Genomic DNA, 15,921 nt, shown 5'->3' with positions numbered 1-15,921 from the left:
TTCATTAAATTTATTAGTTATCACTCTTAATACTTTTAACCCGGTATATATCAAACAGTAAAGATAAGGTTTTTAAGCCAAAAGCTTCAGTAAACGTAGTAGATGTAAATATCAAAATTTATAAAGGAATCCCAAATTTTCCTCTGATAAGAAGAATGCATTTCTTTGAAACTCTGCAGATTAAAGAAATTTCAACACATCTTGAATATCCTGTAGAACAATAAATTCATGTAAAATACAATTTACAGTCTTAAATTTGTGTTCTCATATATATATATATATATATATATATATATATAGTGGAAATGGGAAAGGTGCTCAATACTGTTGTAGAGCAAATATGAGTTTTATTTTTTATTACCGTATCTTTCTGTTGAGTTACATTATTGTTTCAGCTACTTGACCATTTTTTTGGACGTCTGTAGAATCCTCAGACTTTTACTTTCTGTAAAAGTCTGAGGATTCTACAGACGGTCAATAAAACGGCCAAGTAGCTGAAACAATAATGTAACTCAACAGAAAGATATGGTAATAAAAAAATAAAACGTATATATATATATATATAAAAGCCTTGAAAACCTTTTTCTTAATAACAGATGCTTGTTTATTCAAAGAAATACTGTTTATCATGTTATTTAGTGATAGCGATGATGATAATACCAACAGCTATGATGATAATACCAACAGTGATGATGATAATACCAACAGTGATGATGATAAAATAAAAAAACAAAAACAATAGTGACATCGATAAAATCTGGAAAAAGTTGTACAGCAACCCCTCGCTACTTTGCGGTATGATTATCACGGATTTGCTACTTCATGGGCTTTACAATATATTAATACCGCAGATTTCCACCATAAATCCATAAAAACTGTGATAATTGAATATTTATTTACGTACAGTACTGAACTGTAATACTGTACTGTACAATCTAACAAGTGTTACAATATTTCTATTATTATTTATATAAAATAAAGGGTGGCTTATAAACAATATTTCTATTATTATTCATATAGTAAAGGGTGGCTTATAAACATTACAGGGATAACTTTAAACAACCTATAAACAATTAAATAAGGTAAAAATAAGGGGGTTGTCCTACTTTGTGGATTTTAGAATATGACGGATGGTCTCGATCCCTATCTATCGTGATATTCGAGTGAATACCGTAATTAAGTGAAAAAGAAATGGTAAAATAAAAATGTAATTTAATTGACATCATAAATATGAAAATAGTGCTGTCATCTAATTCGTGCTTTTCTTTTTACATTTTGAAAATAAGTTCTGATGTAATTGCTAATTATTTTTCAGACAATCATTTTGTTCATTTCACAAAATATACCAAATGCGGATACGTTCTTGTGAGTTTTGGCACCAAAATGTGAAATAAAGCTTTTCGTTCAGAGGAATGAAGGTTACCACAATATTAACAAAGACGCTATCTTGCCTGACGATTATTGAGCACAATAGATAGTTTTGAGTACAAATCAGAAGTAAATGCAAATAAAGCAATCCACATCATTATCTAAAATAATTTGGTCGGAGTTTAAAAGATGAACCTAAATAGCATTTAAGCTGACTCATTAAATTTTTCATTTTGACTAGCCAAATTTTTATTGATTATTGTTGCGCCATGTTCTTGGCACAATAATAACATACTTTGCTGCAATTAATTTTTAAAAATTATGTCGTCTTGTCTGGACAACTAGTAAAATCGAAACATTTTTCAATTAAAAATATAAAAAAAGTTGTCTCATTTACAACTAAAATTTTATTTCTTTTTCTGCATAAGTTTTTAAAAAAATAAAAAAATAAAAGCGAAAATGATTTCACTGCATCCCATGTGAGTACAGCTAGTATAAATGTAGGATTAGTGAGTTTTTAAATGCAAATTTACAAGGCAAACATCTGTAGGTAAAAATGGACAAGCAATGCATCTTATATATAAAGTTATCTTGTCGGATTTTCAAATTCAGACCCAAATAGCAATCCATCTGACATATGAATACTTGAATCAGACTAGCCTACATTTCTTTTTTTTTTCTTTCCACTATTTTATTGTTAAAAATGTTTTATTTGTTTATTTGTTTGTTGTAAATACTTATTTCATCTAAGAAAAACTGTTAGAAAGGAGACATTTCTCTTAAACAAATTAAAGGGAAGTTATTGTGTGCAATTATAGAGTTTTCTCCCTTGAGTTTTAAAATAGTAAGTTTATATCAATTAAATAATGTGACTCTCTCCATGAGACAATTCACGTATGTATAGGTGTAGCATGTGACGACACTTGATTTGAACTTCCACCATATTATCAGTACAAAAATACTTTATTTCATGGCAGTTCCTTTCTGAAAATAATTATCCCAAAAAGCTTTTAGTGCACAGACTTTTTCCCTTACTCATCAGCTATTCTTAAACATTAAAGGAAAATAATCATGTCATAAATTATTTCCCTTGATCTCTACAAAAATACTCACCAATTATTTTTAAATATTAAAGGAAAGTAATCATGTCATGAGTTATTTCCCTTGATTCTACAAGAAGGAATATCTAAAACGTGTTTTATTTTTAAATATGGAAGTTTCCAAAATAATTACACATTACTTTTATTTTTTATTTTTGTTTTTTTACTATTAATCTATTAATGTCAAGTCCTGAAATGAACATTTAAAAATTTTTTTTTATTCCACTAAATGATTTGAGTACGAAATTAAAGTCAACAAAATTATTTTCAACTTCTTTGTAAAAAAGTCGGGCAATTTTTCTTGTACTTCCGAGCAACATTGGGTCGAAACGGCTGGCATACAATAAAAGTGTTAGTACGTAGACAATAGGAATGTTATTCAGATGCGTCGGTCATTGCAATTTGTTTAGTGGAAAAAAATAATCAAGCAGCAACTCTATCGTCACATATGTGATATGATGGGTGCGCTGTTAGGGAACTTGTTGTGTAAGGGCTTAGTCCTGCTGTAAATACATCATTGTATGAGATGAATAATAATAATAATGATAATAATAATAAGGATATAATGATGATAATGATGATGATGGTAATAATAAGGATGATGATAGTGATCACATATTAACGGAAAAATATTTTGATAAAATGTGAAAAGTAAAAAAAAAAATGGATTCCGTATGAGCATTAAAAATTGAAAGAAAGCCATTCCTGCTAGAGTCAAAGAAAAACGCACATAAGCAAAAGTACGCATCATGCTGCACTACTGCAAACAGAATAAAACACAAAATACATTCCATGATTGCAATATTTAATTGAAATAAATAGAAGTAGAGAAGAACAAAAAGTTTAATGGATGAAATTTAAAATTTAAAACAAAAAAACTCATAAGCAATAAGCCATGAAGATTTGTTTCATGCAAAATTATGGTTTTGTAGTTTGGTTGTTTGCGTGATGCAAAAAGAATGGCGAGGAAATGGAGGAGAAGAGGGAGAGAAAAAGATGCAAAAAAGAATAGAGGGGAAGAGAGAAAAATGTAGAGGGGAAAAGAGAGAGAAAGATAAAGAGTGTGTGTGTAAGAGACAGAGAAAGAAAGAATCAAATGAAGAGAGTGGATGGAAGAGAAATAATGACAGAAATAGAGAAAGTGTGTGTGTGTGTGTGTGCACGAGAGAGAGAGAGAGAGAGAGAGAGGCAGACAGAGTTTGGGACGGGGGGGGAGTGAAAAGAAATAAGACTAAGATGCAAAAAGTCAAATGTAGACATAAGCATGTTGACAAACATGAAAGCAGTAAACCAAAAAAAAAAATTTTTTTTTAATAAAAATGACCGTTTAAAAAATTAAAAAAACTGCTTTTCTATAAAATTTTCGGATATATGAATAGTTTACTTTAAAAGCAAGAATTTTTCATTTCTTTTTCTTCTTCAAAAATTTAAGTAAAATTGCGTATTATTTTTTTAATAAAAAAAAATACTTCTAATTCATAGATGAAAGCCAATAATTAATTATTAATGCTTTTATTGGAAATTTCATAAGAATGCAATTCATTTCAGTAAAAAAATAAAATGTTACAGTTTCAGGTAAATTAACTGAAATTTTTAAAAAAATAATTGAAAGTGACCCAGTTCACGGTTGTGAGTTTGAAAAACAAAAATTATCGTTTTAATAAAAAGCAGTAATTTTTATGGGTTTTTTTTTTTTTTTTTTTATGTTGTGGAATTTTTAAGATGAGGATTCATTATTTTTATCATTTGGACTACTGTTCTCATTGTGGTTGTTATTTTCACAACGTTTCAGCTGATGTAACCTTCAACTGTCTTCAAGTGCATCTTTGTTAAACTCAACAGCCTATACAGAATTTCAAACTGAACTCTTTAACCAACATGGTTAGATTATTCTCGTTCTGTCAGTCAGGGTCGGCTGGAAGTGTAATCTTTATTTTTATCCTTAAATATTATAACCTGTAGTGAGGATTGAACCATCAACCTCCAAAAGAGGGTCCCTTAGAATAGAACTTTATATTCAACACCTTTAATCTGTTGCAGCACAGGTTCATGTAGGTAAATCTAGTAGGTATTTATTTTGGGAGCTTTAAACCTATTCTCTTTCAAATGTGTAACATTACTACAAATTATATATATATATATATATATATATATATATATATATATATATATATATATATATATATATATATATATATATATTCTTAAATCCCAGCCTTGACAGTCGTGTTTTAAATTATTCAATTTCTTTTTTCTACGCACATCTTATCTTTCTTTTAATAATATTATTTGAACTCATTCACTTTTTCCTAGTGAATTTGTGAATTATTCCACGGATTTCTGCCTTTTGGATTACTTTGGACCATCTTCCAATTACGCGATTCCCTTGGATTTTACTTGTGGAAATGGAAATTTAATCAACTTTTTTGGATTTTACCGTTATTGGATATTTTACCCTTCACCAGACTATCCATTCACGTGAAATCACCTTTTTCTTCACCCTATTCCCTCTGCTTCACTTTTTGTTACCAAGTAAGACTTACTTGTAGTTTCATTAAATACTTTTGCAACCAAAATCCGATCTCACATTTTGCTAAACATACCCTTTGATGAGAAGGAAAGTATTTCTTCGAAATTCCACAGATTAAGGACTATCCATTTATTTAGTGTTTCTTTTTTAAAATTAAATATGTTTTTAACTCTTTTTCAAAGTGTTTTTTAACATGTTTTATTAAGTATTTGTTCTTATATATATATAAGTACATAGGTTTAATAAAATATGTTGAGAAACACTTTAGTAAGAGTTAAAAACATTTTTATTATTCGAAAAGGAAACACAAATAGAGGTGAGAGTCTTTAATTTATATATATATATTTAGACAAATATTATTGAATAGCACGGAATTATTCTGTTTTAAAATTTTCCTTTTTATCTTCTCCAATCTCCGAATAGTCCTTTTCGTGTTCTTCTCGAAATTGTATATGTTGGATCCATAATCGCGAGCGCTTTCGACAGAAGTACTTCTATCATCCTCAGGCGTTTTGTAGAAATAAATGTAGAGATTGTTTTTTAATTTACTTATATTTACATTTTTTCCTAGTCACGTGCTCGCTATTATCGATCCAACATATAGAATTTCGAGTAGAACACAAAAAATACTATTCGGAGATTGGAGAAGATAAAAAGGAAAATTGTAAAACAGAATAATTCCGTTATTCCATAATATTTGTCTAAATGAGAAAATGCTGCCAAAATATACACAATATATATATATATATATATATATATATATATATATATATATATAAATGACTCCTTGCACTGATTCCCAAAAGTATGAAACACTAGTGTCTGTAGATATTAAAATAATTATGGTAATAATTATGTCAGCCCCTTTAAGAACTCGGTTTTTATTGTCAGTCACTGTATGTTGAAATAGAATTAAGTCCGTCACTTAAGCTTACATGTGCAGATCATGTTAAAATCATATCATTTATGCTTTATACAAATGTTAATTTCAACTATATTTCTTGTCATGGTTAAGGTTTGCCAAATGTTTTTTTCCTTGCTAATGGAGTCAGAGATGGCTTTGTGGTCGGGTTTGAATCTCCTGAACGGCGGTAATCATGACTTCCTGCACTGATGAAACACTGTAAGTATTATATATATATATATATATATATATATATATATATATATATATATATATATATATGATTTTCAGAATGTGAGAGATTGTATATAATAAATTCCACAGCTAAACAACGTCGCAGCTCACAAGAGCCATGACAGTCAACAAACCGGAAGTCCAAGACTCAAGTTTCGCCCTCATTTGAGGCCGAAACTTGAGTCTTGGACTTCCGGTTTGTTGACTGTCATGGCTCTTGTGAGCTGCGACGTTGTTTGGCTGTGGAATTTATTATATATATATATATATATATATATATATATATATATATACACACACACACACACACATTTTAAATCCTTTTGAAACTTGAGGAGAATGTCTATAAACATTACAGTTAGTCTTTTTAAATTTACGTTTATGCAGACTTTACAGGTCTCCATTTTCTTTTTCGAATTCTTGTTTTCATTGCATATAATTAAACTTTCTTTCTGAAGAGCTGTTTAGTGATCTTTCACAGTAGAAGAAAACACGTGTAAGGCATAATATAATGAAAATTTATTGATGCGAATCGATTAAAACTTCAAACTTTTGGATTCATTGTGTGTGCATGTGTATATATATTATTTACTTTTATTTTACTTTTAAAAAAGTACTCTACGTACACGTGTTTCGCTGCTCTACAGCTCATCAGCATTGCTGCTCTACATATATAAATGATGTTCTAAACTATTACTTATGGCGCTTGGTTGCCAGATTGTATTTAATTCTACACAAGAGCATGGCTGACAAAAGGAAAACAATTTACTCTAATGGATTAAATAAAAGAGTTCAGTTTAAAATTCCAAATGTGGTTGTTTTGTTTGCCTTAAAGATGCACCAAAAAGAGGGTTGGGGGTTACATCCGCCTAAATATTGTGAAACTAACAACCAAGATGAGAACCATAGTCTAATTAATCCGAATTGAATACTTAATAAAATTTTTTTAAAAATACTTCATCCGTCATCTGTCATTTCATATACAAAAACTGCAACAATGTTTGTGATTATTTTTGAAAAAAAAAAAAAAACTATGCGAGAAGAATATCATGGAAGAAATGAAAGATTGGGTCAGGATCTGCGGAAGAAATAAAAGAGATAGAGAATACGACATCTGGAGGATTCTGGTGTTTTTTGTGAGGACGCTTGGAAATGTGTGTCTGTCGAGAAAGATTCAACTTGTACCTAAAAAGCAGAACATGTGTGAATGGATGTAGCATAGCATTCTCCATCGCAGGCCAATTTATGGCGCAGTGAACATGACTGGAGGCCTATTGACAAAATGATTAATTTTCAGACATTTTGGAATGAAAATTAAGTCGACTCTATTTGAAAATAATGTTTGTCCAGAATTCCCTAGATATTAAAAAGCAAAAATAAAGAAAAAACTTGACAGAAAGTAAATATCGTATTCCGAAAATCACGTAAATTTATCAGGTAGTTTTATTTTTATAAAGAAAATCAAATTTTGTGACTAAGCGAACAGTGATGATATCGTGACACCATCTTGAAAACAAGGGGGGATAACTAAAAATAATTCAAACTGGCAAGATTTTAGAAAACCATTTTTAACATGGAGACATGGAAATACTGAAATTTGCTTAAAAATATATATTTTTTTTTTAATAAAAAATAAAACTACTTGATCAATTTATATAATTTTTGGAATATGAAATTTTCTTTCCATCACAAATATGTACAACATACAGATGTTTCTTTATTTTTGTTTTTAATAGACTAGGAATTCTGGACATATTCTGAAAATATTTTAGAATAATAAAAAAGGTCATACAGCAACTCAAAGTAAACTCAAGTGTATACTTACTTTGATTGAATTAGAAAATCATAACCTAAATGTAAATATTTCTTTGAATATTTTCAGATTAGAAATCTTTGGTTCCTAATGAAAAACAACTTTTCTTTTAGTTGCTCCTGCTGATTAACATTTGTTAATAAGCCTCCAGTTAGATTTATCGTCTGTTCCATGGAGAGGTCTGTAATATAGAACACTATGTAATGTAGGCAAGGCTTAAAAAAAAAAAAAAAAAAAAAAAAAAAAGGGGGTTTTTTGGTAGTTTTTGGTTTTGTAATTGTGTGAAGCAGTGGACTGAAGTATCTGATAACGCAGAAGGTATAAGAATGTTAGATCTAAAATCTACACTACATAGATTAAAAAATAAGAAAACAAGCAAAATATTTTTTTCCGATGGCTGTGGAAGAATTTCATTTATAGAAAAAATACAATAGCAGGCAACAAGGAAAACATTTAACTAAAAAAAAGCCTGCCTTTAAAGGAAACAAAGGCATAATAATAATAATAATAATAATAATAATAATAATAATAATAATAATAATAATAATGGACTCGTCTATAAATTTGAGATGAGATGGATTCTGAAGAGGGAGATATCGATCTTTAGTGTACTGGCAGACTATGTTGTATTTAAGTCGGAGGAGGAGTAGTAGAAAAAAAAGCTGGCAGATGGCAAAGTTGTAAAAAAAAATATGTTGGCGGGCGTAGGGGATGGAGAGAGAATTCAGGCATTCCGGAATTGGACTTTTTTTTTTTTTTTTGCAAAGGGAGTTAACTCCTACAAAAGTTAGTAAATACAAAATTAATAATCTAATAAAGAAAATTAGATCAAGGAGAAACAGAAACCTGTAATTTGTTCCCCCCCCCCTCACCCTCCGGTTGCAAATACTTCCTATTTTATTAATAGCGTTAATTAAATTGCCTAATTTATTTGTTAGAAAAGTTTGGATAAAATCTATAAGTTATTGGAAAATGTAGGTAAAGGTCATTATTTGAGGATTTATGTTTTAAATATTCAATGGGATGGTTATTAAGTATATATATTTTTTAAATTGTGATTATTTTCAAGTCTATTAAAATTGTTAAATCAACCTTAAAAAAGAAACGTTGGTTCAAGTATTTAATAATTCTTAGACGGAAAATGCTAACACACTTATAAGCTTATTTAAAAAGGTTAGAATTTTTCAGGTTAGTAGAACAGTTTTTTTTTTTTTTAATGTCTACCTAAATATCAACTTATCTTGCCGGATTTTCAAAGTCAGCCACAGATAGCAATCCATCTGACATATCGATGCTTGAATCAGACTAGCCTATTTTTTTTTCATGTTTCCCTTACACTATGTTATTGGCATGAATATATTTTATTTTGCTTAAAGTTTTCTGAAAATACTTATTCCGGCTAAGAAAACTTTTTTTTTGTTTTTTTCGCTAATTCACTGAATATTCGGTTAAGATTAAAGGGAAGTAATCAAGAATTAATTATTTCCCTTGATTTCGAAAACCAAGTATTTGTAAACATTGTAAGTGAAGATTCCACATTAATCGCACATTATTGTTTGTTTACTTTTAATCAATTTAGTGTCAAGCATTAAAATGAATTTTGAAAATATTTCTGTTTGACTTGAAGAATTCTAATATTTTATAATTATATTTCATTTTTGGTTTTTGTTTTTTTTTTTTTGTGTTTTCTAGTCAAATTAATGCAAAAGAAAATACAACAATGTTTTTTTTTGTTTTGTTTTGTTTTTTTTAGAAATGTGTGATCATTTAATATGAGCAGTTGTGTTGTTTGATTTTATTTTTGAATGATTTGATGGACGAAAAAAAAAATGATGAAACACTGAGAAATTGGACATCCGAACAAAATAAAGATTGAAGTGTAAGAAACGAAGAGAAATATGTACATATATATATATATATACACATTTCGTTGAACAGAGTTCTCAACTATGGCAAATTTCTTTTTCCACTTGAACAGAACGTTCGAACATTGGCCCGCCAAATGGAAAAATAACGGATCGCAAGAGAAACAAACAGGAATTATCCCTGCTGTTCAACAAAACATGCATAAAAGGAAAAATGCTGCCCAAATATACGAATATATTGTATATATATTCGAATATATATATATATATATATATATATATATATATATTCGAATATATATACACACATACATACACATACATACATAAAATGTTTAGTGTATGGATGAGATGACAAACAATTACAAACTAATTAAAAATATTGACACAGACACACGTTTAAAGAGTTCATTGGCTCTGGTATTTAATTTGGATTGGTCAAGGCTTAGTCATGGGGGAAAAAAAACAACAACAAAAAAACTTTATCCACTCTCCCCCTTCCTCACAGTTTAATACTCTTCTCTCATTCTCTGTATTATAAAACCAGAGTTCACCTTGATAAAGTTCACTTTCAATGACTACAAGTTGAGCAATCAAATTGAGATATCAGAGCCAATGAATTCTTTAAGCATTTTTCTGTGTCAATATTTTTAATTAGTTTGTTATCCATGCACTAACATTTCATTTTTATTGGAAATTTATTTTCCTTTAAACAAACTCCTTTGTGTGTGTGTGTGTGTGTGTGTATATATATATATATATATATATATATATATATATATATACACACACACACACCATTCGAAACTCAAGTTGTGTAAGATACAAACATAAAATAAATGAAAAAAAAGGCATCATCAGCATCATCTTTATTAGCAGTAATAGCAGCAGCAGCCCAGCAGAAACAGAAAGAAAGAAGAAAGTAAATAAGAAAAGATGAAAAAAAAAGTAATAAGTAAAAATAAATAAATAAATCAAAGAAATTGTTGCACGTCACCAGAGTTTGTCAACAACAACTACGACACAACAACGCTATTGTTTTATTTAAGAGGTAGAAAACAGAAGGACCGCAAATTCAGATTCGAAAAATGAAGATATCACAACGGAAAGTAACGGTAAGTAATATCCATATATATATATATATATATATATATATATATATATATATATATATAAAATAATCCGACAAAATCAGAATTTAAAGTTCCATATAAGACAAAATGATTCATATGTTGTAAGAGAGAACAACAAACTTAAACATACCATGCTAGTGGAGCCTGTGTTCTGGCATTGCCCGGAAAAAATGAGGAAACCAAGACCCCCCTCCCCCTACATTGACTCAAAAGATAACTTTTTACTCAATATTGGGTGAATAGAATTGTGGAACTAGTAAAATGAAAGCAATCATCAAAGAAAAGAATAAAAAAAAACCCCGAATAGTTAATTAATGAGAGTTCTTTTTGCAAAGGAGTATGCAAATTTGTTTATTTTTGGATATCAATTGCATAAATATAGGCGGGTATATTAGAATTGATAAATCAAAAGGCTTACAAGTCGAGGATACACCTATGACAATCAATTAAACAACAGTTGGGCTACTGTGGCATCAGCTTGATCGGCTCTGTCGGTGTGAGGTATAAGACAGGAAGTGCATCCTTCTGGGCTTTACTTTTTCCGATTAAAAAGAGGTTGGTTTATTGCAAATCGCCAAATGTGCACCTATCAGGGAATGCCGTCTTTCTGGCCTTGTGCCGCATCATCCTGCAGGATCATGAAGAAGAAGTTGGCCTTTCAATCTTAATGCGAGTATGCCAAATGGCACAACTTTATGAATACATTGGTAGGAGTTTGTCTGTTGGAACAACGAGATCGTCTGACCATCCTAAGATGAGGGATGACATGTGCTGGGAGTTTGTTTTAAGTGAAACTAGTTTGCACAGAGCCAGCCTCCCTCTCTCGTCCCAACAAGCCTGGTCCAGCGGCAGTACAGGGTCGAGATAGCTGTAGGCCAGGTGGGATACAGGAGCTGCTGGAAGTGTCAATGTTCTCCTACATACAGCACCTGGTATTTCCAAATAGTTACTCATCTGATATTGGCCAGGCTTAACGTTGCTCAAATTTGGTTATCTAATGAGAACAGGTGTGTCGATGTGAATATGCCATTTTGTTTGTGTTTCTTTACTCACCTTCACCCCAAAACAAGGCATATTGCCACTTGGACGTGAGGGGCTACTAATTGGGACCATGGCTAAGAAAGATTAAGATGTTGGTTTGAACGTCTACATATCAGTACAGTTAGGGAAGCAGGCAGCAGGAAAGGAATTCCAAAGTCTAGCTGTTCGAGGAAAGAAACTATTAGAGTAGAAAGCTTTCTGGCATTTAGGGACCTCAACAGTGAAGGGGTGAGATTTTGTTGCTAAGCGGGTTTGTCAGGGATATGTACGTCGAAGGGGCACAAGTGCAACATTCCATTAAAATACTTGTAAAACAGACACAGAGATGCAACATTGCAGCGATGGGACAGGGGTTCGAGCTTGACGAAGTAGGACCTATTAGACTGGAGGCCCTTTTTTGCACTCTATTCAAGAGGGAGAGAACCAGCCCAGATGTGGCAACAATACTTCATACATGGACAAATTGTGGCCTTGTAGAGGTATAGGATACTCTATTTACATACATACATTTCAATCCTGGCTTGAGGTAGTTGCTAATCTAGCCACACTGATGAACTGTGATACAGCGAAACAGTACTGTATGTAGATGACTATAAAATGCTCTCTATATTAGGTTGAACATATTCGGGAGCGAAATAACAAACTGCAGCTAGCATAAAAAGCAATGCTCTTTGTGTAAACAAATAGAGCTTAGGCGCTTGGACAATGTTTAAAACATTGTAATTTCACATAATAACTCAGCAGCAGCCAAATAGTGTAATGGTAATAAGCACTGACTGTCATTTTGGCAATCGAGTTTCAACTGAAGTAGTTGCTAGTCTAGCTGCACTAATGAGCTGGGATACAGCGAAACAATACTGTATATGGATGACTATATATATATATATATATATATATATATATATATATATATATATATATATGTGGGCTTCTAGTGGTCTTATCATACTATCAAGAAAACCTGATATAACGAAAGAAGAATGGAATAGAAGTGAAAATCAACTGATAATGATTAGTTGAACAGGATATCAAAATAAATGAGTATTATTGTGATCTAACATATAAAGTTATCTTATCGGATTTCAAAGTCAGACTTAAACAGCAATGCACCAGCCAAATAGATGTTTGATTCTGATTAGCCAGTTATGTTTAAAAATTATCACTACATGCTATTTGTCAGAATAAAACAAAAGAAAAATCAAAATTCCAATTGCCTTTATCATTCACATATTTTATCTGACACAATAATTCTTTCAATAAGAAAATTTACAGAGACTGACCATTTGCTAGAAATTAACACTGGCATCTATATTCACTTGGGTACGTAGTTAGTTATATTTTTATTTTCATTTACAAAATGCACGTCTACTTGCCCCAACATAATAAACAAAAATTAAAGCATAAACTCCCAGACAACGCCGGGAAAGAATGTCTGGATAAATCTTCTATATAATAATTTGATCACAGAAATTCCCCTTTGGACCAAATTATGATCCATTTGCAATGACAGATGCCACATACAATTTTTTTTCATCTAAACTTTTACTCACCATCTTATATAACTTATGAACGCTGTTACAGACACATTTATTAGTTATAATAAAATCTTATTTCCTAGGAGCGATATCATCACGATTTCCAAGACCTAAAGACGAAGTAGGATATATTCCCCCCTCTACCTGAAAAGTCCTCTCACTCTCCTAAACAGGACCGGGTACTTCTATGACCATTATAACTATATTACCTGACACCGGTATTAACTGAATTGCACACTGATACACTTACAACTACCAGTACACTTTGTTATTCAAAAATACTAATTTCTCCCCCATAACAATCCGCCTATTGTCTAGATAAATATAAAATATTTGGAGGTTAAAAAAAAAAAAAAAACATTTCTTGAAACATGAAAGCATACCTATTACATGAGAGACAAACTTATGTGTACAACATTAGTTTCCCATAACTACTCATTTCTTCAAAGAATTTGTTTGCCATTTAAACTCCCAAGATAGACTGATGGCTGTGCATGTATAGAATGAATAAAATAGTCTACATTTAAAAATATTTATAAAATTACAATTTAAATTTAGACAAACTTTTCAAAAAATAATTCACACTAGAAAAAAAAATTTATAAAATTACAATTTAAATTTAGACAAACTTTTCAAAAAATAATTCACACTAGAAAAAAAAATATCTATAAAATTACAATTTAAATTTAGACAAACTTTTCAAAAAATAATTCACACTAGAAAAAAAAATATCTATAAAATTACAATTTAAATTTAGACAAACTTTTCAAAAAATAATTCACACTAGAAAAAAAAAAATTATAAAATTACAATTTAAATTTAGACAAACTTTTCAAAAAATAATTCACACTAGACAAAAATATTTGTAAAATTGCAATTTAAATTTAGATAAAGTTTAAAAAAAAAACTAATTTGCACTAGAAAGTACTGTAAATTTTTCACTGCATATTTTAACCATGAACTTATTTTTAATTTATTAAAAAAAAAGATAACTTTTAAAGAAATAATCAGAATCGTATAATGAACAAATTATATTTTTAAATCGTCTAAAATATTGACATTTCTCAAAAGAAAAAAAACTTCCTTCATTTAAATCAACTTATTTCTTCATTACATTGTGTTTGTACTTCTCATGTAAACAGAACTTTTATAATTACACATTTTTTTTTTTTTTTACTTCTTTCTTCTTCACTCAGCCCAGTCCTCTGTCTGGGCATACACATATGACTAGAATTGGTGTAAGGTTAATAACTCTGTGAAAAAAAAAAATCAGTTAATTCCCTTTTTCTTAGTAGCTGGAATACATAACATTAAAAGATCTTACGTCTCGATGGCATTAAATGATATAAATGGCCATTTGACCCAAAAATAATTAACCTTTTTTTTTTTTTAAATTTTTATATATTATACATCTGGGATTATGTTGATTAAAAAGATACCAAATTTGTAGATGTTTGTTGTGTATTTTTCAAGTTTTAGTTGAACATACACACATACAGTTTTCCTTTGTACAGTAGATTATGCATTAAAAGATTAAGCTTGGAAGCCATTTGCATCCAGTCATAGTATTATCTTAAAAATTTTTTCTTTTTTTCCTATTTTCACCCCAAACAAGGCACAGTGCCACATTGATGTAGGGAGCTACTATCGGGGACATAAGTTGCAGCGGTATTATGAAGGAAGTTGAGCAGCAAAATGTCTGTTCCCATTACACTTGAACTTCTGCATGTCAGTACAGTTGGGAAAGCAGGAACCCGGAAGGAAGTTCTAAAGTCTAGCAGTTTTGGGGAAGAAACTATTAGAGTAGAAGGCTTTCTTACATCTAGGGATCTCTGCGTAGGGGTGGGATTTTGCTGCTTGTTAGATTTGTCAAGGGTATTTACGCTGAAGGGATACAAGGGCTTGTAGTTCATCAGAACATTCACCATTAAAATACTTGTAGAACAGACAGAGGAATGCAACATTTCGTCGATGGGACAGAGATTGAAGCTTTGATGACAGTTCAAGACCTATCAGATTGGCGACTCTCTTTTGAACTCTATCCAAGAGCGAGAGACTAATAAGCAGATGCATCAGCCCAAATATGACAACAATACTCCATACATGGGTGAATGGTGGCCTTGTAGAGATACAGGATACTTTCAGGCGTAAGTAGCTTTCTAGCACAGTATAGAGAGCCCATCTTCTTCGTAGCAGCCTCGGGAAGGCAAATTAGTTCTGGTTTCATAATAATTTGGTTCAATTAATAATTTAATGATGAAGTATTACCGTAATAATTAAAATTAATTTTCAAAATCAATTTTTTTTTTAATTGAATTGTTAATATAAAAAAAAGAAAAAAAAAAAAAGAAAAAAAAAAAAAGAAACGTAAAAGATTCCCAAGCAATGCCAAGTTTTC

At 30.3% G+C, this 15,921-nt stretch overlaps 1 protein-coding gene and 1 long non-coding RNA gene across 5 annotated transcripts in view; one reads left to right on the top strand and one right to left on the bottom strand.

Moving 5' to 3' along the window:
* The window catches only part of LOC145254751 (discoidin domain-containing receptor 2-like), a 546,415-nt gene that overhangs the window by 26,385 nt on the left and 504,109 nt on the right, over positions 1-15,921 (bottom strand). The gene's annotated exons all lie outside the window — the stretch shown is intronic.
* The window catches only part of LOC145254752 (uncharacterized), a 163,998-nt gene continuing 158,901 nt past the window's right edge, over positions 10,825-15,921 (top strand). The window contains exon 1 of the long non-coding RNA XR_013863799.1: positions 10,825-10,929. This is a non-coding gene — a long non-coding RNA (uncharacterized LOC145254752). The remainder of the gene's footprint in view (positions 10,930-15,921) is intronic.

Source organism: Euprymna scolopes, chromosome 30 (genome assembly GCF_053919585.1).
Source record: "Euprymna scolopes isolate OS-2025 chromosome 30, ASM5391958v1, whole genome shotgun sequence".
NCBI classification, from domain to species: domain Eukaryota; kingdom Metazoa; phylum Mollusca; class Cephalopoda; order Sepiida; family Sepiolidae; genus Euprymna; species Euprymna scolopes.
The sequence above is the reverse complement of the archived record's forward strand: the minus strand, read 5'-3'. Positions and strand labels throughout refer to the sequence as shown.